The sequence below is a fragment of the Lissotriton helveticus genome, chromosome 6 (assembly GCF_964261635.1).
Source record: "Lissotriton helveticus chromosome 6, aLisHel1.1, whole genome shotgun sequence".
NCBI lineage: Eukaryota > Metazoa > Chordata > Amphibia > Caudata > Salamandridae > Lissotriton > Lissotriton helveticus.
Genome location: NC_136067.1, coordinates 748,792,507 through 748,816,342, shown reverse-complemented (window position 1 = coordinate 748,816,342; position 23,836 = coordinate 748,792,507).

Below are 23,836 nucleotides of genomic sequence, written 5' to 3'. Positions count from 1 at the left end.
TATTAAGTATGCAGAAATTGATAGGAATGACATTTTAAAAGAAATAGAACAACTAAACAGTGAGATGGAAAAACATAATGATCAAGCCTACATAAAGAAATATAGAGAGGAAATGGATGCCAGGCTAGCCAAACATCAGGAGACAATCAGTATCCGTAAGCAATATAAGTTCGCCCGCGATAAACAGGATTATGAAATGGGCAGAATATTTACTTTTGCGCGGAAATTTGATACGATGAAAAGACAAGCTCTCATTCCAAAAACGTCTGCACAAGTCGCCAATGAAGGAATTGAATCAGGACAATCAGGGGCAGAACTCAGCTCTACCACTAGTAGTGTCAGTTCTGATGATGGGCTAACAGGGGCATCTTTCCAGGCACAAGTACCTACTCATCATGCAACATCCGAGGAACTGGGTTTTCTGATAGAAGGCAGATTCAAAACTTTGAGACCAAAGACACAGCAACAGCGGAAAACAAACGCAAATGCAAAAACAAACGAGGCAATGAAAGGAGGAAATGCTGGAGGGAGAGGCTTTGCAAAGAGAGGCAGGGGAAATAAATGGTAGGCACAATGCCTAGAATCATGGGTGAGAATGACTCAGTTAGGGTCATTGCACCGGATGAAGCAACCAACTCTACAGAAGATATTACAGTTGTGAACCTCTCTGATGCCGTCCTCTCTAAAGCTGAAACTCAATTATTGTCTCTGGGTCTGTCTTTCTGTCCGAAAAACACCCACAATTATGTACAAACCCGGATTGATGTTTTTAAATGCATTAGGAAATTGAAACTAAAGAAACATTTCAAATTGGCAAATGTACAAAATCAAGCAAGAGATATCACTAATGCTTCTCAACCTTCAACTAAATTTCAGGTATCTGACATTAGAGCCTTACAAACGGCACATGAATTGGCTCTTGAGGAAGATCTGGGGGAAGTCTCAACACAGGCCAGGTGTCAAAGAATAGGGGTTAACATCAATCAACCTTGCACAACTCCTTTCAAGGCACCCTCCACTTTCATCCTCCTTATGCCTAAAGATGCTATAGACACTTTTAGTGACATGGTAACTGAAGATCTGAAGGGATTGCAGATAAATGTCTCCAGGAGAGCAAAGCAAGTCAAGTACATGGAAAAACAATACTTCAATCTAATGAAAAAACTAAGGAACAACTCGAACCTCATAATAAACAAAGTAGATAAAGGAGGTAATATTGTTATTTGGCCGCGGATCCAATTTATGGAAGAAGCAAAAAAGCACCTGGATGATTCTTCCTGTTACAGGAAAGGAAACTTCAGGGACATTCATATCTTGAAAGAGACTGTGCATAAGGAGCTCAATCAATGGAAAAGAGAAGGACTCCTCAGTAAACAAGAACTTGCCTTTTTGAAGAATGATTTCCCTTTCATTCCGACTTTTTATCTCATTCCTAAAATTCACAAACTCATATCTCCGGTTCCTGGGCGACCTACCATCGCGGCCCAAGGCAGTGTACTAGAAGCAGTCTCCAAATATGTTGATTATTTTCTCCAGGACTTTGTTGTGGAGCTTCCATCCTACATCAAGGACACGGGGCACTTCCTAACCAAATTAAGGGAAGTGGTGTGGCAACCAGGATATATACTTGTGGCCCTAGACATTAGTACTTTGTACACTAGCATCGAACATGCAGATGGCCTGAATGCGGTCAAGTACTATTTGAACCAGCGCAGTGTTGTATTTAAGAAACACAATGACATGCTGATTAAGATGATACAGCTTTGTTTAATGAACAATTACTTCTTATACAACAAGGAAGTGTATCAGCAGCAAAGAGGTGTGGCTATGGGGGCATGCTTCTCCCCCACCTATGCATGTTTATATGTTGGGTGGTGGGAGGAGCATGTCCTCAGGGGCACGTACAGTGCTAGGTTCGCTGACAATATCATCCATTTTTGGAGATTTATCGATGACATCTGCATGGTATGGAAAGGGTCAGAAGAATCGGCATGGGAGTTTGTGGAAACAATTTATGTGAACAATTTAAATCTTAGTTTCACCTCCCAGATTAGCACAACCAACATACAGTTCCTAGATGTAGAAATCTATGTCCACAGCAATACACTTGAAACTAGGTTACATAGAAAAGGCAACTCCATTTTACATGCCAACAGTGCCCATCCAGGCCACCTGATCAAAAGCATCCCTTATGGGGAGTTCATCAGGATGCGCAGAATCTGTAGTTCAGAATCTGACTTGATAGCCTGTCAAAATGAGGCACTTAAAAGATTTGTGGCACGAGGGTACTCGGTAAGGGAACTTGTACTTGCCAGGGAAAAAGCGAACAGTAAAAGCAGAGAGGAGTGCCTGGTAGTCAGAGATGATAATGGACATCCTCAAAGTGACCTAGAGCAGCACAAGGAAGGAGAAAGGATGAGTCTCATCACCACATTTAACACCGAGGAACGCAAAATAAGGGGGATATTAAAGAAACATTGGCCATTATTAAAAACAGATATTAGTTTAGCCCCCATGTTACCTGCTGAGTCATCCATTATCTTCAGGAGGGCACCCTCTATGAGGGATTCCTTGGTGAGATCTAGCCCGGAGGTAGTAAGCAAGAAAAACTAGTTGTCTAATAAGACAGGCTTCCACAAGTGCATCTCTTGCAGGGCCTGCAAGTTTGGGATAAACACCACAGAATACTGCTCTGCATTTGACCCCATCCCAAGAGCTATTAAAGGGCTGTACACATGCCGCACTGAATTTGCGGTATATGTACTAGAATGCACATGTGGTCTGAAATATATAGGGAGCACAAAACTGCAGGCTTTCAATCGTATTCTCCAGCATCTGAGGGCAATTGTCAACTCAGATGCTAGCTACCCAGTTGCCCGCCACTTTGAATCAGTCCATGCAAAGAACCTGAATGATTTGAAATATTTCATCATTGACGCTGTGCCCAAGAACCCAAGGGGGGGTGATCGGGAAAAACAATTGAGGCAACTCGAGAGCAAATACATTCTGCTATTAGATACCAGGATCCCAAATGGGTTAAATACGGGGGAAGATCTGTACAGTTTTCTTTAGATATTGCCTCTGCATTTCCACTCAGTATATTTAGGCTCCGGTGTTTCTCGCTACCTCCCTGGCAGCACATCTAAGAATTGGGATGTTCAGTATCACAGAGTATTATAACTTGCACCCTATTTCAGAAGGTTGATACTGCTACAGCGAGTCGACCCTCTTTGAAGATAGGATGGCAGGAATTACACATTTCATTTTGTTTCAAGCTGGTTCTTGCTATTTTTTGTTTTTCAAGCACTTCTGAACCCTTTTTAATCTCATGTTTTGAAGGTAGCACTTGCACTTTAATACGATGAGATATTAAGTTCTCGGCAACAGAGATTTGTATCATTAGAGAGATTATCTCGAGTAAGAAGGAATGAATTTTGCATTCAATAGTATGATACTAGATCTATAGTATTGCAAGAAACAAGTCATCCGCGAAAATGTGTTAATTACTGTATATATATGAATTTTAGCGATTTTTTACTTACTGGGTTATTTGATATAATTGTTTTTTTATATCTTTTGTACTCAGATTTGTTGGAATTTCGCAGGCACAATGCGCACGTTTGATATTTGCACTTGCACTTTTTCTATGGTTGTCTCAGGCACAAATGCACTTTAGTTAGAACTGAGGAGGACGGTAGCCAGCAATTTAGGAATCAGGATGACATTGATAACATGATATCGTGGGCAGCGCTGTACAATGAAATTGAGACCTGAATAGCGAGCCATGGTTTAGCTATGAAGCCATTACAGATGTAAGAAGTTATTAATGGTTTTAGCATCGAGTATGGGCTCAGAATTTCTTTCTTTTTTAGCCATGTTATTTACTGTATATATTTGCACTATGTATTTAGTTTCTTAGAAACATTGGCTGTATTTTTGTAGTATGTCCTCTATGTCTATGCATCAGGTGCTCTGAATTAACCTAGTTTTGCACAGTATATGAACACCACCATTGGTCATTCACTGTCATGTGATCAAGGCTGCGGAAACGCAGCCGAAACGCGTCAAGCTGGTGGGCACGGGAAAATAAACCACGTTAAACAATTATCTCTGGTGTATGAGTATTCCGTACCTGAGGAAGGATTCAGCGTCTGGGGCTGCATTTTCAGGACTAAGGAGCATATATATATATATATATATATATATATATATTACCTACTGGCGGTCGCCAGTAGGTATATATAGTTAGGATTTTTTCTCTATGGGATTTTTGAAAATTCTATGTCTAATAACTTTGGCGTTTGTGGAAGGAATTGGCTGAAATTTTCAGGAAAATGGAACATGTTGTTTCTGAGCAGCCACTGAAAAGTTGGGTGGGGTTCGTCAAGGGGGGGCCGAGAAAAAAGGGGGGTCCCAAAACGCGTTTTTCCCATGTTAATTTCCATAGGGCGGTTGGCCTCACTTTTAGCTCGAACGGCTGAATGGATTTCCACGAAACTTGGCAAAATTGTAGGGACTGGTAGCCCGATGTGGCTTTGCTAGGTCTCAATATATGTGCTCCAGTGGATTTTGAGAAATTAACGTTCAAAAAAATATATATATCTGTAAGCGCGCTCCGGGCAGCGCCCCGGTTCGCGTACCTGACGCGTAACGGAACTTCGCGAAGCGAAGCTGATTGGCTCTCCGGTGTCTGTCAACATTCTAAACAGTCCGGAGCGGCCGCCATCTTGTCTCTCGGTAGGATCGAGAGACAAGAGGAGGCCAAAACAAAGGGGGAAATGACCATAAGGTGGCATAGAAGATCCTCCCTGACCCTCTAGGTTTGATGTGGAGGCTTTAAAAGGGCCCCGCAGGGCAAAAAAAAGAATTTTTTTTTTTTTTTTTTTGGGGGAGCGCTCGGTACGCGCACCGGGAAGCGGTCTGGGGAGCGTACTATAAGGAAAAAAGAATGATAGACTATGATATTTTGAAATATTGTATGTTTATTGATTGTTCTTTTTGTTGTGTTTTTTTTTGTTTTTTTTATTTATTTATTTATTTTGGTTGTACTTCATGAATTAGATATAAAAATGAATATTGTCTCAAAATTTTTTAATTATTAAATAACAATTTATTGGTCAGAATTTTCATAGTTCAATAAAACTTCCAGCATTACATCATCTGGAATCTCCTCAAACATGTATGTTTCTATGTCTTGTAAGCATTCAATAAATTGTTCATCCAAAGACTGATCCATAAAATCTTGTTCAACAAAATCTTCATTAAGAATCTCCTCATATGTAATCTCAAAGGAAACATTGATGTTTTCTTGCTCCCCTTCCATTATTTTGCTGTAAATTGCATAAAAAATAACTATATCAGAAGAGTTAGGGCACTGTTGGGTTTAAGTTCAGACAGGTAGTTTTGATTTTTTAACAGTGAATTTATCTTTGGGTAGTGTATGGTATCAGACTGGAAGTAGAAATATAAAAAAGTGTATGTGATGAAGCCTAAGTAAATTCATAATTATACAAGAGAAGCCTAAATCCATCCATAACTATAACAGAGAAGTCTATCTAAATCTATAACTATTACAGAGTGATAGTATAAAACTATCAGAAAAAGTTCTCCAAATTAACTTTAAGTGCACAATATACTTCAGTTTTCAAAATAACAACTTACCTTTCAAAAAGCAGTTTAAGTTCTCAGTGAAAATTTTCTTGAAATCTACTTCAGGAGGTGGTAGTCAAAATGGCTGTGTTTCTCTCTCTTTCTTTATATATATTCAGGTACATAACCAATCAAATGTCAGGTTAAAAAAGTAGAAAATGAAAGTAACATTTTAATTGGTTGTCAATTCCAACACTTCAGATGTGTTTTGTGAAGTAATTTACCTCAGGGTATTTAGAGAGGTCTACAGGCTAAATGGCTAAATGGAATTCCAATCAAATTTGTGAAGATGGTAGGGATTGGTATGTAGTATGAGCTAATCTATATTTGGTGAAAGTGTCTCCAGTGGTTTTTCTGTGAATTACTTTCCCACCTTTTTTTGAGCGAGCGCTTCCAGGTGCGCGCCCCGGTACGCGAACCGGCAGCGTTACGGGAGTCCTCCATTTTGTGTTTCGGTAGAATCGAGATACAAGATGGAGGGCAAATAATGTTCAGAATGGGTAGAAGGGGGCATGGTAGACGTATCCTGACCCCCTAGGTTTTCTGAGGGTGGCTGAGGAGGACCATATGTGCGAAAAAAAACCATTTTTTGAAAAAAAATTCGCACAGTTAGCGTCCGGTGCGCGTACCGGGTAGTGCTCCGGGGAGCGTACTTTGGTGAAAATTAGTGAAAAAAGTTAGAGTAAAATAATAATTGTGAGTCATAAGATGTAGGGTAGCTCTGAAAAGAGCTTTTGGGTCCTGTGGCTGATGTAGGTACCTACAAGTAGGTACCAATGCACAGTCTTAAATTGAGGATAAAAATTCTGTTCCCCTCATCTGAGAAGTGAACTCCATCTGCTCTGAAGATATCTTGCATGTAGTAACGCAAGTTATTGTTGTAGATGGAGCCCATTCCATGGTCTCTCATGTAAGCTGAAACAGACTTATTTACATGCTTCCTCGATTTCTCAATTTGTGGACAAAATTGGTTGGACCACTTCCATTTCTGTCTTTGGCATATATTTGAATATACCAAGGCAGTTTGAGGAAATAGTGCCATCAATTGCTCAAAGGTGTCCTTTAAAAGCATTTCCAGACCTACCCCAGTCAAAGTGCCCAAGTCATTTCCTCCACAGTGCACAATTAACAGGTCAGGTTTTGGCAAATGCAAAAAGGTTTTCACCAATGGTATCAATTGGTGACATTTTAATCCTCTGTGGCCAATCCACTTGATTTCCACATTTTGTAAATTGAGGTTGTGTAAATTTCTGTTATCAGCAAACCTTTGAGCCCAGTGGATATAACTATGTCCAACAATCCAGACAGAAAACATGGTGAGAGAAGGTTCTGCTGCAGTCAGATGAAGTGTGGCAATGAAATGGCAGTTGAAAAAATAAGAGTGTATAATGAAAAAAACTGTGGAGTTTCTGTGGTAATTAATCAGTAGCAGTGATTGGTGGATTTTGATTGCTGAAAACAGAAAGTTAGGGTGCATGGATGAGTTCTTTGAAAGATGTAATTTGAATGGTCAAGAAAAAATCATTTTATGAAAGATTGCACTGGATACGCAGGTGTACTGAGAGTTCAGAGTTCAATTGAAACATTGTTGTGTGAACTTGCAAACATGAGAGGTCTTTCAGGAGGTGGTTGCTATGCAAAAAAGGCAGAAAGGGCAGAGGGGGGAAGGGTGTTGATTTGAAAAAAGTGAGGGAAGAGTTTTGATTGGGTGACATGAGAGATATGTGTGATGAATTACAGCATTTCTGTGGCATTGTTGCTTGCAGACTCTGGAGTGCATACCTTTTGCTCTGCTAAAGACAAATTGGTGTGTGTCTGAGACTGTTTTGAAACTCATAAAGTATTTGCTAAGGTGAGAAAAGATTCATTTAATTTAAATAGAGAATAGTATGCTTTAAGGAGAAAATTATGAAGAAAGTTGTGTATTTAAAATGTTGCTTTGTGTCAAGTGTTTTTGAAATAGATTTTGTTTCTTTGAGTTACATAGCCATGTTAAAAGTGACGCAAAAATAGTGCAAGGGTCTTACAAAAATGCTTTCATGTGTCTTAGGGCATTTTAACTCACTTCTCCATGAATGTAGGAATATAATTGCTTTACAATATGTGTTTAAAAACGTTTTTTGAAATCAATTAGGTTTCTTGATATGTACTGGTAGAGTTTCATAGGTTAATTGGGGCATATTTACAAGGCTTTTGAGTTCATTTGATGTAATTTTTCCCATTTTATTTTAAGACATTTCCTTGTGGTGCAAGGTCCTTGTAAATACTATGTGTGCTTGGCAAATTTAGATTTTGATTCTTTGTTTTGAAACTCTTAAAGTATTTGCTAAGGTGAGAAAAGATTCATTTAATTTAAATAGAGAATAGTATGCTTTAAGGAGAAAATTATGAAGAAAGTTGTGTATTTAAAATGTTGCTTTGTGTCAAGTGTTTTAGAAATAGATTTTGTTTCTTTGAGTTACATAGCCATGTTAAAAGTGACGCAAAAATAGTGCAAGGGCCTTAAAAAACGCTATCATGTGTCTTAGGGCATTTTAAGTCATTTCCCCTTGAATGTAGGTATATAATTGATTTAGATGATGTGTTTAAAAACGATTTTTGAAATCAATTAGGTTTCTTGATATGTAGTGCTAGAGTTTTATAGGTTGCTTGGGGCATATTTATAAGGCCTTTGAGTCTCTCTGATGTTATTTTTTACAAGGCTTTTGAGTTCATTTGATGTAATTTTTCCCATTTTATTTTAAGACATTTCCTTGTGGTGCAAGGTCCTTGTCAATACGCCCCCATGTGTGCTTGGCAAATTTAGATTTTGATTCTTTGAGTCATATAGCCATGTTAAAAGTGACCCAAAAATGGTGCAAGGGCCTTAAAAAAACGCTTTCATGTGTCTTAGGGCATTTTAAGTCATTTCCCCTTGAATGTAGGTATATAATTGATTTAGATGATGTGTTTAAAAACGATTTTTGAAATCAATTAGGTTTCTTGATGTGTAGTGCTAGAGTTTCATAGGTTGCTTGGGGCATATTTATAAGGCCTTTGAGTCTCTCTGATGTTATTTTTCCCATTTTAATTTTAGACCTTGCCCTGTGGTACAAGGTCGTTGTAAATTCCCCCCCATATCTGTGCTTGGCAAATTTAGATTTTGATTCTTTGAGTGACATAGCCATGTTAAAAATGACCCAAAAATGGTGCAAGGGCCTTAAAAAAACGCTTTCATGTGTCTTAGAGCATTTTAAGTCATTTCCCCTTGAATGTAGGTATATAATTGATTTAGATGATGTGTTTAAAAACGATTTTTGAAATCAATTAGGTTTCTTGATATGTAGTGCTAGAGTTTCATAGGTTGCTTGGGGCATATTTATAAGGCCTTTGAGTCTCTCTGATGTTATTTTTCCCATTTTAATTTAAGACCTTTCCCTGTGGTGTAAGGTCCTTGTAAATACGCCCCCATGTGTGCTTGGCTAATTTAAGTACTGATAGGATGTGCTTCTACATAGGACCTGTGTTGTGTTTTCAAATTATGACCAGAAAATCTTTTTTTTTTTTTTTTTTAAACGCTTTTCACATTTATGAGAAGGTCATATTTTGTGTGCTTCTGTAAATAAATATTGAACTGAGAAATATTAAACTGAGGCTTCTGTAAGTGTCAAAGGAGGTGAGTAATGTACATTGCTCTGTTGGATACAGTCCTCATCCTCTGCGTACTCTTGGATATGCTAGACTAAATCTGCTCAATGAGATAACTAAGCTGAGGAAACACAGGTTATGTGATTCTGAAATGAGGAAAAGAAATTCCACATTTTTCAATTACATCACCTGTGTTTCCTAACTTTACGAATCACATTGTGCAGATGAGGTTTAGGCCTGTCCACAGACACAGAAGAGAACTGGCCTTTGTTCAAGAGTGAAGTGGACATGACTCACTTCATTGGTAGGCCTGCACATGTATTATCTCCTCTGTACTCTTCAACAAGCGTAAATTTCATCTGCAACCCTGAGTAGGCCTCACCTCAAACAAACCTCTGGATAGGGCACACCTTATCGTCATCCTGAATCAATCATTTAAAATGTTAGGGACAGATTTATGATAGGTGTGTGCCTCTTTTGCGCCACTGTGCGTCACTTTTGTGACGCAGCGGCGGTGCAAAAGATTTGCTATGTGGCAACATATTTACAACTTGATGCATCTAGGCAGATGTGTCATGCTGTAAAGTCCCGTGGCACATGAAACCGATGCAGCAGTGATGCAAAAGATGCACCATGTTGCAAGACAGGACTCACTTCATCTCCAACAAGATAAAAAGCTGAATCTTCTGTAAATGTCAAAATTGTTGTATACAGTGCTCAACTTCTGTGTACTCTTTGATATTCTAGACTCCATCTGCACAATGAGATACCTAAGCAAAGGAAACACAGGTGATGTGATTGTGAAATGAGGAAAAGAAATTCCACATTTTTCAATTACATCACCTGTGTTTCCTAACTTTACGAATCACATTGTGCAGATGAGGTTTAGGCCTGTTCACGGAGACAGAAGAGGTCTGACCTTTGTTCAAGAGTGCAGTGGACATGACTCACTTCATTGGTAGGCCTGCACATATATTATCTCCTCTGTATTCTTCAACAAGTGTAAATTTCATCTGCAACCCTGAGTAGGCCTCACCTTAAACAAACCTCTGGATAGGGCACACCTTATCGTCATCCTGAATCAATCATTTAAAATGTTAGGGACAGTTTTATGATAGGTGTGTGCTTCTTTTGCGCCGCTGTGCGTCACTTTTGTGATGCAGCGGCGGTGCAAAAGATTTGCTATGTTGCGACATATTTACAACTTGATGCATCTAGGCAGATGTGTCATGCTGTAAAGTCCTGTGCCACATGAAACCAATGCAGCAGTGATGCAAAAGATGCACCATGTTGTAAGACAGGCCTCACTTCATCTCCAACAACATACCGTCTGTTTAAACTGTAAACATTTAGGAATGTGTAGGGGGCATGGAGAAGCTGAATCTTCTGTAAATGTCAAAATTGTTGTATAGAGTGCTGAACTTCTGTGTACTCTTTGATATGCTAGACTCCATCTGCACAATGAGATACCTAAGCAAAGGAAACACAGGTGATGTGATTGTGAAATGAGGAAAAGAAATTCCACATTTTTCAATTACATCACCTGTGTTTCCTAACTTTACGAATCACATTGTGCAGATGAGGTTTAGGCCTGTTCACGGTCACAGAAGAGGTCTGACCTTTGTTCAAGAGTGCAGTGGACATGACTCACTTCATTGGTAGGTCTGCACATGTATTATCTCCTCTGTATTCTTCAACAAGCCTAAATTTCATCTGCAACCCTGAGTAGGCCTCACCTCAAACAAACCTCTGGATATACCACACCTTATCGTCATCCTGAATCAATCATTTAAAATGTTAGGGACAGATTTATGATAGCTGTGTGCCTCTTTTGCGCCGGTGTGCGTCACTTTTGTGACGTAGCGGCGGCGCAAAAGATGCGCTATGTTGCGACATATTTACAACTTGATGCATCTAGGCAGATGTGTCATGCTGTAAAGTCCTGTGCCACATGAAACCTGCGTCAGGTTTCATATAGGCGTTTTGTTGCAGGGTGGCCATTCATTTGCATGAAAGCCCTGTAAAACTAACACAGTGAAATTTAGAAGATTTCACTGAGTCAGCTTTATAGCATTGCTGAATCAAATCCTTACGCCTGTTTGAAACAGGCATAAGGAGTGATGCACCATGCAATGTGTGGCTTGCTCCTGTGCATTGCAGTAGACATGTTGCGTTTACGACGTGATTCCTGCAATGTGCTGCTTTTGCGGCACAGATGCGTGACGCATCTGTGCTGTTTTTGCTCAATGGTGCTCCACATTGTAAATGCGGCACATCATGGGTGGCAGAGCAGCGGTGCACGTTAACTGGTGCATCCCTGGGGATGCGCCAGTTAACATAAATCTGCCCCTTTACATTTAAGTATGAGCAGGGTACACAGAGTCGGTGAGGCTTATCCAAGGTTAAGAACAGATGAGTCCTGTTCACTGAAAACTTGGACATAGGCCTCACCTCCTCAGCATCGCTGGACATGGCTAAATAATAATTGCAAAATGTTACTCTTGTTAAACAATTTTATTATTATAGTCTCTGAGATTTGTCTCTTACTCTGCAACATCTCATTGTTGTTCTCTTTCTTTAAAGATAACGACAACATCAACCATGAGTGATAATGAGCAATCAGTTGATTTCGATCTTATCATTGAACTTGTCATTGAAACGTCAGTGGAAGTAGATCCCTTGGATGATTTAAATCCTGAGGATGATGAAGAACATGATGAGGATGCCGATTTGTCAGAATTGTATGACATAGGGTGGGAAGCTGACCTGCTTGAGCCTATGGAACTATAAACATTTATTTTTAAAAGTTACTGGAAATGAAAAGTAAAAATGTAAACCGTTTCATTTAAAATTAAACAAAAGTTCAAAAACAGATTGAGTGTAGTGTCTTTAATAAAATAGTCAAATATGCTCATAAAATTAGTTCAGATTCACATATAAAACAGCACAGGTCAAATGTAGAAGCATTCCATTTCTTTGCTACTATTTGTGAATACTAAATTTGCCAATGCACTAAAAATTATTCTATGTAAAAATGACAAGTAGTGTGTTAAATTGTTGACGACTGTTATTGATTTACTGTTTGCTAATAGTGGTTAATAACATTTTTAATTATATTTTACCACAGATTCAACTGCAGATCATTTCAAAAGGAGAGAATGCCATCTAAACAACGAAACCGAAAGGCTACAAAACGTCAAAGACAGCAGCTTAATAAAATCTTGCAGCAGTCCTCTACAATAAAAACTCGTCAAGTCACCAAGAAAGCTCCGGGTAAGACAACGAAATCATTCATGTGAAACATTTGTAGAAAAAAAGTAGTACTACAGAAAATGTTTTAGTCCAGAAAAAGAGAAGCAATTTAAACGGAAAGGGAAGGCCAATCAAAAATGTTACTGCTAGAGCAGGAGATAACTCTGTGCATGGTAGTAGAAGGAAAAATCAGTTTAGGGACATCGCAACAGGATAATTGGCAATTTGTTAAAAAATATTAAGAAAGGTCAGCAGAAAGTGGTTTTTTATAAGAGAAAAAAAAAAATTGAGAAAGTTATTGATCAGGCATTTGAAATTAAGCGAAAGTTATTTATTTTGATAATCAATAGAATTAGGAAGCTAAACAAGGCAATTTATGATTTCAAAAGAAATAGTAGATGGAAGAGAACAGTTAATCGTAGTAATTTTTTTTGTGAAGTTTTTTCAGGAGAATGGATGCATAGTTCAAGTTGTGAGGCATTTTTTAATGAGGAGAGTTATTTCCAGGATAATGATTTGGTGCATGCAGTTGACACCAGTGGTCGAGCTTATGAGGTAAAAGATGGTTGTCCAGTTGAAAAAGAAAAAATTGTGACAACAGAGGCAGAAGAGGTGTTAGGTAATGAGGTTTTAGGAAGACGTCCTAAAGGACCTGTGTACACCTGGAAGTGTAGTAGTATTTGCAGTGTGCGACAGGATTCCATCAATTTGCTTTGTGATTTTATACGGACATTTAATAAGAAAAGTTTGAAGCAGAAAATGATGTTGTTGCAAGAATTAGATCCTTGCAGAGTGAGAGAAGTGACAGGTTTGCATGGTCATTCACTGGCTTGTCTTTCCAGGAGAGTATGCCAGAGTGTTTTTCATCATTTCAGGATGCTAGCAGTGCATCATAATAAAGTGAGGAAATTAGTTAGAATGTTGTATTATGCTAAGAGTCCAGCAGTTATGCTTAAACAATTATGCACTGCTCTTTTGCATGGTTCTGAAATAGATGTGAAGAATATTTGTGAAGACATTGAGTTTTGTTACTTTGGAAGTAAAGAGGAGAATGTTGAAATTGACCCAGAAGAAGAGGGTAATGTGGAAGATAGTGTACAGGTTTCCAGTACAGATAATTTTCAGAAGGAAATTGCCACGTTTCAGGTGAAATCAAGTGAGAGGCCTAATTTCACTTGTGTGTGTTGTCGACGTACTTATTATAAGAATCAGACTAAGTTAGTGGATTTATATGCGAAAAGTGAAAGGGAAAATAATTGTGAATGGAAGGATTTCGCAACATACTTGATGGTAGAAAATTGTTTTGATTTGGGATTGGATCAACGTGTGTGTACTTATTGTTGTAACAAATTAAATCAAAACCGGATGCCTGCTAGAGCGGTTCATAATAATCTGGAATTGGTTGAGATTCCTTCTGAATTGAAGGATTTAAATACTTATGAATCTATTTTGATTCAAAGTATCCATCCCTTTCAGGCTATTGTAAGAATGGAGCCAAAGACAGGGAAATTGCCTCCATCAGATTTACAGAGAGGATTAAAGGGAAGAGTTGTTTATTTCCCTTTAGATTTGAAGAAAAACATTAATACAATTGGAGTAGAAAAAGTGGAAGAGGAACCTCTGGTTATTTTAGTTAATGGGGTTCCGACAAAGAGTAAGAAAATATGGCAAGATTTAGTGGATGTTAGGAAAGTCAAAAAGGCAACATTTTTTTTGAAAAAAAACAATAAGTACTATAAGAATGTATATGTTGCAGAAGAGGAAGTAAGTGAAGCAGAGGATAGTGATTTGTGTGGTGGTCAAATTGAGAAAGTAGAACCCTCTAAAAGTGAAGAAATATATGAACATTATAGTGTTCATCCTTTGCATTCCAAGGAAGTCATGGGGAATGCTATTGAGTTGTTTCAAATGAAACAAGCCAAAGGGAGTCCAATTAGTGTTTGGGAGGAAAGTTTGGAAGCTCGGTGTTTCCCACAGCTATTTCCAACAGGTCAAGGAGGAAGATATGATGAGCGACCTCATCAAATTCCTGCTTCTGAATACCGGACTTTACGATTGTATGCAGAAGATCCTAGGTTTCGACAATGCATTCCGTATTTGTTTCATCTCCTGTTTGAAAGCGATCTGTCTGGACTGTCATATGCAGTGAACCACATCTTGAAAAGTGGTATACAGATGCAAAACATCTCGGCAAGTGACTTTATGGATAAAGTCAATGTGCAAGACAGTATTTTGGATTCTCACCTGATTAATCTCATGGCGTGTCAGCGTGGTACTAATGAGTACTGGTACCGTCGTCATGGTGATTTAAAATGTATGCTGAGGAACTTAGGAACTCCCACATGGTTCCTCACTCTCAGCTGTGCCGAGTATGGCTGGGAAGACTTACTTGAATTTCTACGAGAGGCAAATGGAAACATTGAAAATATCGAATTCAAGACACCCGGAGAACTGTGCTCTTTGGATCCAGTGAATGTATGCAGGTACTTCAATTATAGATTTGAAGCTATGATGTCTTTCATCATGAACAAGAAAAATCCACCTCTTGGAGAGGTGTTGGATTTCTTCTGGAGAAAGGAGTACCAAGCAAGAGGTGCTCCTCATATACACATGCTTCTGTGGATCAAGGATGCACCTAAATTTGGAACAGATCCAGAAGACTTAGTGATGAGTTTCATAGAACAGTATTCTACATGTGCTGTTCCAAACGCAAAGGAAGAGAAAAGCCTAAGAAAACAAGTTTTACGCTTCCAAAGCCATCGTTGTGGAAAGTACTGTCGTCGTAAATTCAGAAACAAGGACAAGTTCTACACCAAATGTCATTTCGCCTTTCCACGACCGGTGATTTCTAAAGGAAGAGTGAACAGTTTGATGTCTTCGCTGCGACATAATGTGATGAAGAAATCACCTAAAAACACATACAATTTGAAAAGGAACGAAGAGTCCAAGTACATCAACGACTACAACCCAGTGATTTTGTCCATGTGGAATGCTAACATGGATATACAGTTTGTGGCTGATAACTGTATGGCTGTGGCTCGGTATGTGACATCTTACATCACCAAAAAAGAAAAGACAGAATTGAAGGATATGTGGGAGGACATTTCCCATGAAAAGAGCCTCAGTAAGAAGTTGTACAGTTTCAGTCTGAAGATGTTGTCACATCGAGAAATCGGAGCTTACGAATGTTCTGACCGGTTGTCTTCAGCAAGTCTCTATGCCAAATCCAGGAGTATCATTTGGGCGAGTCTTGGTCTTGCTGCAACGCGTAATCGAGTTCTGAAACCTGTGCGGGAAATTGAGTATTTGGCGGAAAAGGAGCCAAACAGTACCAATATTTTGAAGACCAACATGTTGGATACATATTATCCAAATAGAAGCAGTCACCTCGAGAATGTTTGTCTGTATAAGGTTCTACAAAATTACATATTCAAGAGGAACATCAAAGAAGATATTGATTAAGGAGTGTATGCTGTAATTGGAAGTGAGGGATGTCTGGTCAAGCAAAGAAAATGCCACTTGGTAAACCATCGAAAATTGAGTGGCGAATCTCCTGAAAAAAAGAGTTTTTCTATTTAGCACTTTTGCAACTTTTCAAGCCTTGGCGTGCAGAAGAGGAACTGCTTGGAGATTTCCTCTGTTACGAAGACTCTTTCAATGCCGCCAAGGAGACCATAGAATGTCCTGTTTTTCCCAAATATCTAGAAATGTTGAATGCGGAAATCGAGCAGGAAGCAACGATTGCAGCCGAGATTGCTAGAGACAGTTCTCAGGACAGTCAGAGTTCTGTTTCATTGAGTCAGGATCCACTAGGAGGACCAGTTATCGAAAATGAAGCTGCCACTGCCATGATTGAAGTGGAAAAAGCCATGGCACATGCTCAGGAGGATGTGGTTAACTTAGAAGACTTGGAAAGACAACTCAACGTTGAGCAGAGGAAAATATATGACGAAGTTACCAACCAAATTGATCATGGATTAAGTCATGAGAAGAAAGAGTGCTCATGTACGTCGTTGAAGCCTGTCCGACTGTACGTGAGTGGAAAAGCGGGAACTGGAAAAAGTTTCCTCTTTAAAGCAATTTCATGTTATTTGCAGAAAAGGACTGAGTCATCGCTGTCTTGTGTTGTCACCGCTCCAACTGGACTGGCAGCACATAACATTAAAGGTATTACTTTGCATCGTCTACTGATGCTGCCAGCGGAGCATGATAACAAATTACAATACCACAAGTTATCTGGAGATGCTTGTTGTGAAGTTTCAAGAGTCTTGAAGAAAATGAAACTTCTTATCATTGACGAAGTAAGCATGGTTTCCAATGTCATGCTTGCCTTTGTGCATTTGAGAATGCAAGAAGTTCTCAAAACAGAGTATGATGTGTTATTTGGTGGCAAACACATCATTGTTTTCGGTGATCTTCTGCAGCTGACACCAGTGAAAGGACAACCTGTGTTCAAAATACTCACGCATGAAGATACCAGGAAGTGCCTAGGGAGCATTGGCAACGTTAATATATGGTTAAACTTCAATTATGCTGAACTGCGTGAAAATATGCGTCAGGCGAAGGATGAAGATTACATGAATATTCTACAAGATGTTAGAATCGGAAAAGTGACCGAGCATGGGAAAGAAGCTTTACATGCACGATTACTGTCAAATTTGTATCCAGAACAAGACGTTGTGCCTGAGAATATTTTTCAGAAAATTACTAAGAAGAAATCTGGAATATGTTTGATGCCAACTCTTGCAGAATGTGCCATCTTCAACAACAAAATGTTGTATTTAGAAAACTAAGAGATTGTGAAACTGGAAGCTATTGACAGAGTAGAGCATATGGGATCAACAATTATTTTGTCTGAGAATTTGAAATCAAAATTGGATTCATTAGAGAAGACTATATCTAAAACTGCAGGTTTTTAAAAGACTCTGAATGTGTTCTTAACCCCTTCGACGCTCATGACGAGCTGGGCTCGTCATGCAGTAGCCTCCTGCTACGCTGATGACGAGCCCAGCTCGTCATGTAAAGTGGTATCTGTAGAATCCCAGCACAGGAGAAAAATCCCCATAGCATTCAAGGTGTTAAATTGCCGTATAATTTTAAGAAGGAATTTACATGTTGAAAGAGGTCTGGTAAATGGATCAATGGGTAATGTTGTTGATTTTGTGAAATACAGAAATAGAGATGGAATTGAATTTAAAAAAATTAAATTTGATGGCATTGAGGAAGTACAGCTAATTGGTCGTTGCTCTGCTAGGTTTTTGCTTGTAAAAGACTTATATGTTCGCCGTAAGCAGTTTCCTGTTTGCTTGGCATATGCGGTGACAATCCATAAATCGCAAGGTTTAAGTGTAGACAGTGCATTGGTGAATATTGGCAGTTCTGTGTTCAAGGAGGGTATGGCATATGTGGCATTGTCACGAGTTAGAACTTTATCGGGATTGTACTTGATTGAGTGTGATGTCACAAACATTTGTGCGGATCTAGATTGTGTTAAGGAATACAATAGGTTAAGAAGAGAGTATGCACCTCATTTGCCTCAATATCCTTTGTTTGAGAAACGTGTGGTAGGCCGGAAACGAAGAAATGTGACCAATAGTAGGGAGGTTGTAGCAAAAAGACGAAAAGTCGATGAACCAGAAATTATAAGCAGAAAGAAAAAGGATTTTGTTGAAGATGTTGTTGGTTCTGGACAGTTCTGGTGTCAACTGCTATGCTAATGTAGTGGTTAATGTTTTGTTTTCTCTAGAAAATGTAAAAGAAGAGATTGTGGTCAATTCGGATCAAAGATTTTGCAGTTTGCTGAATTCTGTGTTAGAGAAATGTAGCACAGATAGAACAAAAATAGAAAGTGTGTCTGAAATTCGAAATCTGTTAGACAGATGTTCAGGTCAAACACAATTCTCTCAAAATATTCAGCAAGATTGTCAGGAGTTTTTAATGTATATGCTTGATGTATTGCATGATGAAGGTGTAGATGTAGATCACCTGTTTGGGCTTTCTTATCAATGGCAGCATGACTGCGAGAACTGTAGGGTATCAAGTACTACTAGTGTAGACTCAGAAAAATTTATATATTTAACTTTGCCAGACAGTAAATCAGTGTCCTTTAATAAGCTAGTAAAAGCAGCTGATCACAACATGGAGTGTAGCCAATGTAAGTCTTAAATGTTGTCAACATTATTTATACGAACATATGGCCAGTATGTCATTTTAATGTTCCAACGATGTAGGCCTGATGGAACAAAATTGACAACTTTAATTAAAAATGTTGTGGCTTCGCAGTTGTCAATATCAGGAAGGACTTTTGTAACTGCAGCAATTATATATCATGACGGTCCTTCAACAACATCAGGACATTACACAGCTTATTTAAAGTCTAGAAACGGCTGGTCATTCTGCAATGATTCTGTTTTAACTTTCAAAAAAAAATTGCCTTTTGACCTTAAAAATTCTTACCTGGTGTTTTTAAAACCAAAATTTTAGGGAAGGAATCTCGGGATTTGCTCTGAGGAATTTCAAGAGGTTCTAATGGCTCCTACACTATTTGGCCTTGAGGATAAGTGTAGTACAGAGTCAAAAGTAAATTTTTAAGTTTTAAATAGTTCCTGGAAAAAAAGAAGGTTTTCTTACAGAAAGTGGTGGGCACGGATTAGTTAAAGGACAACAGAGTATTTCCCAAAGCAAACGGTGTTCTTACCATAACACTTAACCTCATGGAAAAATAACTGCACTTTGAATGAGTTCAGAAAAACTGTTTCTTTTTATAAGCTAATTCAAGCAGCCAATCAAAACATGGAGTAGAGGTAATGTAAGTCTGCAATGCTGTCTAGATTATTTGACCAAACTTTTGGTTATAATGTCATTTTAAAATTCCAACTATATAAACCTGATGAAAGTAAGTCTTCAACTTTAATTACAAATGTTGTGGCTACACAGTCGTTTATTTTAGGAAGAACATTTTTAACTGCAGCTATTATATGACATGATGGTCCTTTGACAAGATCCGCTTATTACACAGCTTATTGAAAATGTAAAAAAAGCTGCTGTTTCGTAAATGATTCCTATTTGACTACGATACAATGTTGCCTTTTTACTTAAAAATATTCTTACTTTCTGTTTTCAGAAAAGAGAATTTAGGGTAGGTAACTGGCCTATAATGATTCTAGGGGTTGATATAATTTTATCTACTGTTTTAAATTGCTTTGTGATTAAAAGTGATGTAGAGAATTAAATAATTGTAGTAGTCATAGAGGTAGTGTAAGTCTGCTTCATAGTAAGGCAGTATCAGTGTCATAGGAAATGTGGAACATGAGTGAGCAAGAAGGGTGAGATATTACTAGTACAGGATTGTGAAAGTGATCTTGAACGTTTTCTTTCTGAAAGTTGCGGAAATACAAAATGACGGGAATTGCTTAGAAGAATTCCAAGAGTTATAAATGGCTCTTACACGATTAGGCCTTGTGGAAAAGTGCGGTAGAGAGCAAGAAGTCATTTATTGTATGTAACATATTTGTCAAAACGATGGAGCTTTTCTTTCAGAAAGTGGCGGGCTGAAAATAATAACAGCACAACAGAGTGTAAGCTGTTCATAGGATATCCTTCGACGTCATGGAAAGTAAGTTACTTTTCAGGAGTTCTGATTTCTGATTGGTTATGTTATATGGGTTTTTTAAACACAATCATTTTGATTGTGTTTTTTTTCCCCCGCTGTTATATGATGAATACCTTCAAGTCACTGTTTTTAGTGAAATTTGATAAATTCTGAGAACAGCAAAAATAAACCATTTAACATGTATAATTAATTCTGTACTTTTTGTATTTATGATATACATTTAGAACTGTGTAGTAGGCATGGAGAAGCTGAGGCTTCTGTAAGTGTCAAAGTTGTTGCATACAGTGCTCACATTCTACGTAGTCTTTCATATGATAGACTACATCTGCACAATGAGATACCTAAGCAAAGGAAACACAGGTGATGTGATTGTGGAATGATCAAAAAAAATTGCACGTTTTTCAATTAAATTACCTGTGTTTCCTAACGTTACACATCACATTGTGTAGATGAGGTTTAGGCCTGTTCCAGGAGACAGAGGAGGTCTGACATTTGTTCAAGAGTGCAGTGGACATGACTCACTTCGTTGGTAGGCCTGCACATGTATTATCTACTCTGTACTCTTCAACAAGCCTAAATTTCATCTGCAACCCTGAGTAGGACTTACCTAAAACAAATCTGTGGATAGGCCACACCTTATCAGCATCTAGAAACAATCATTTAAAATGTTAAGGGCAGATTTATGATGGCCGTGCGCCTCTTTTGCGCCGCTGTTCCGTCACTTTTGTGACGCAGCAGCAGTGTAAAAGATGCACCATGTTGCAAGATAAGCCTCAGTTCATCTCCAGCAAGATACCGTCAGTTTAAAATGTATATAATTAGGACTGTGTAGGGGGCATACAGAAGCTGAGGCTTCAGTAAGTGTCAAAGTTGTTGCATGCAGTGCTGCACTTCTGCGTACTCTTTCATATGCTGGACTACATCTGCACAATGAGATACCTAAGCAAAGGAAACACAAGTGATGTCATTGTGAAATGAGCAAAAGAAATTGCACGTTTTTCAATTACATCACCTGTGTTTCCTAATATTATGAATCACATTGTGCAGATCAAGTTTAGGCCTGTCCAGGGAAACAGAGGAGGTCTGGCCTTTGTTCAAGAGTAAAGTGGACATGACTCACTTCATTGGTAGGCATGGACATGTATTATCTCCTCTGTACTCTTCAACAACTCTAAATTTCATCTGCAACCCTGAGTAGGCCTCACCTCAAACAAACCTCTGGATAGGACACACCTTATTGGCATCCTGAAACAATCATTTAAAATGTTAGGGACAGTTTTATGATGGCTGTGCACCTCTTTTTCGCTACCGTTGCGTCACTTTTGTGAGACAGCAGCAGTGCAAAAGATGCACCATGTTGCAAGATAGGCCTCACTTCATCTGCATCAAGATACTGTAAGTTTAAAATGTATATTTTTAGGACTGTGTAGGGGCATGGAGAAGCAGAGGCTTCTGTAAGTGTCAAAGTTGTTGAAAAACTGTTTGTCCTTCAATCTTTTCCCTTGTCTTTTCTAATTTTGAAATACATGTTTTAATATTTTTCAAATGTTTGTTCTCTCTTTCACAGATTGAAAGTATAAAAATAACAAGTGACTAAGTTAACGACAATTATAAGGTAAATGTTTTGTACTTTTTTCGTTACATTTCTATCACATTTAACTTCTATTAGTTCCACTACTTCATTTCTTTAATCCTCACTTTCCTGCCTTTGCTACTTCCCTCATTCCTTTCTCTATTACTTACTTACTCTACTCCTTCCACTCTTTTTCTCAGTCCCTCTCTTCTCATAGTTCCTCACTCTTGTTCACTCACTCCGTCTCTATTACTCTCACTGTCTCTGACTGATCACTCTTTCACTACTTGTTCATTATGCTTTCTCTCTGTAGTTCAAGCACACTAAGGGGCATATTATCAACACAGGCAATAAAATTATCGCTGCTTTTATCGGCAGAAAACTGCCGCAAAAGTGGCTTTAGCGGCAGTTTTCTTCCGCAAAAGCGGCTTTAGCGGCAGTTTTCTGCCGATAAAAGCAGTCATTATCGGCAGAAAACTGCCGCAAATGCGGCTTTAGCGGCAGATTTCTGCCGATAAAAGCAGCGATAATTTTATCACCTATGTTGATAATATGCCCCTATGTTATTCCCATTTCTTTGCTGTTTCAATCATTCCTTTTCTGTTACTTCTTCTTTTCTGCTTTCTGTTTTTTCTCTCTGTTATTCCACATGTTTTAATCTTATTTTGAACATTCACTCACATTCTCTAAGAAACTCTTGCTTATTATTCTTCTACTCTACTTTTTTTCTTCCACTTCCTTATCTATTTTGTTTTTCACAATTATACCCTCTTCCATCTTTTCTTCGGTAAATAGATCTATTAAACAGTATCTCTGTGTTACTCCCTATAGCTGTCTTTCTTTTAACATTACTCTCTGTTTCCTTCCCTTATACTTACTCTTCTTTTTTTTTGTATTTTTTTTTTGTTTCCATCCCGGTTCGCATACCGGCGAGCGAACCGGGAAGCGAACCAAAAGAAATAGAGGTTGCCAGAGTGCTAAAGATTCTAGCAATTTTTTTAGAAAGGGGAGGTAGTTCTGAAAAGAACTTTTTTTTTATTATTTTTGTTGTTTTATATATATTTTTTTATTTTTCTGAACAATTTTTTACTTTTTTTGTATTTTTTGAACGGTTTTATTTTTTTTATTTTTTTTTGAGGGGGAACAACGAAAAACAGGCATTACAAAGGGCTCAACAGGAGCAAAAAAAAAAATTATTTTTTGGGGCGTTTTGAGCACTTGTGGTTTTCAAATGCTCTGTTTATCAAATTGATACTCATATTTGCACATGAGAGTAGGTCACCACAATAAAGGCACACTATCTTCATGTGCACAAAATTCTGTTGAATGTTTGGCACCGTTTCCCGCGCCTCAGGCCCTGACAGAGTTACCTGTGCCGATGTACTGGCCACAGGAGTTGGTGGGTTGTCTTGGAGGTGACGCATCTCTGCAACGCTGTAATTCAGTGGATGCCACCTCTGCATATGACGGTGCATAGTATAGTTGCCGTAACTATACTTTTTATCTGTGCCTCTAGATAAAACATCTTTACATATGAGGCGTGTCACGTGGCGAGCATTCACTTTTTTTTGGCCTTGAGGAAAAGAAAAAAACTGCCAAATAAAACTATCTTTGTGGTGAGATATCCGGGGCTCCTCGCGTAAAAACTGTCTTGGTTGTACTTCCTCTTCCTTTTCTTCGTCCTCTTCCTCCTCTGGGTTGGGAAGGAACTGTGGAGGTGGTCCTTCCTTCCTAGGTGGTTGTGGTGGTGGTGGGGGTCCACCAGCTGCAGCTACTACAGATGCCATTATTTTAATAAGCAAAAACAGGTCTTCCTCTCACAAAGATGAAAGTCAGAGTGAGGAAAGAAGGTGGGGGCTTTCATCATTTGGGAAAAAAAATGTTCTAAACCAATGAAAAGTGTTATTTTTAGGTCACATGACCTAGTCTTACATCATTAGGAAACCAAAAGTGAAATGAACCAATAGAAAGTTTTATTAACAAGTCACATGACCTGTTACGCTTACGTTACGCGCTCTGCGCCGCGCCCCGGATCGCTTCCGGGGAGCTGCGCTTCGCGCCTCGGTTCGCGCTCCGGAGCACTTCAGGGTGCGCTAACGCGGCGCGTCAAAAGACGCATTACG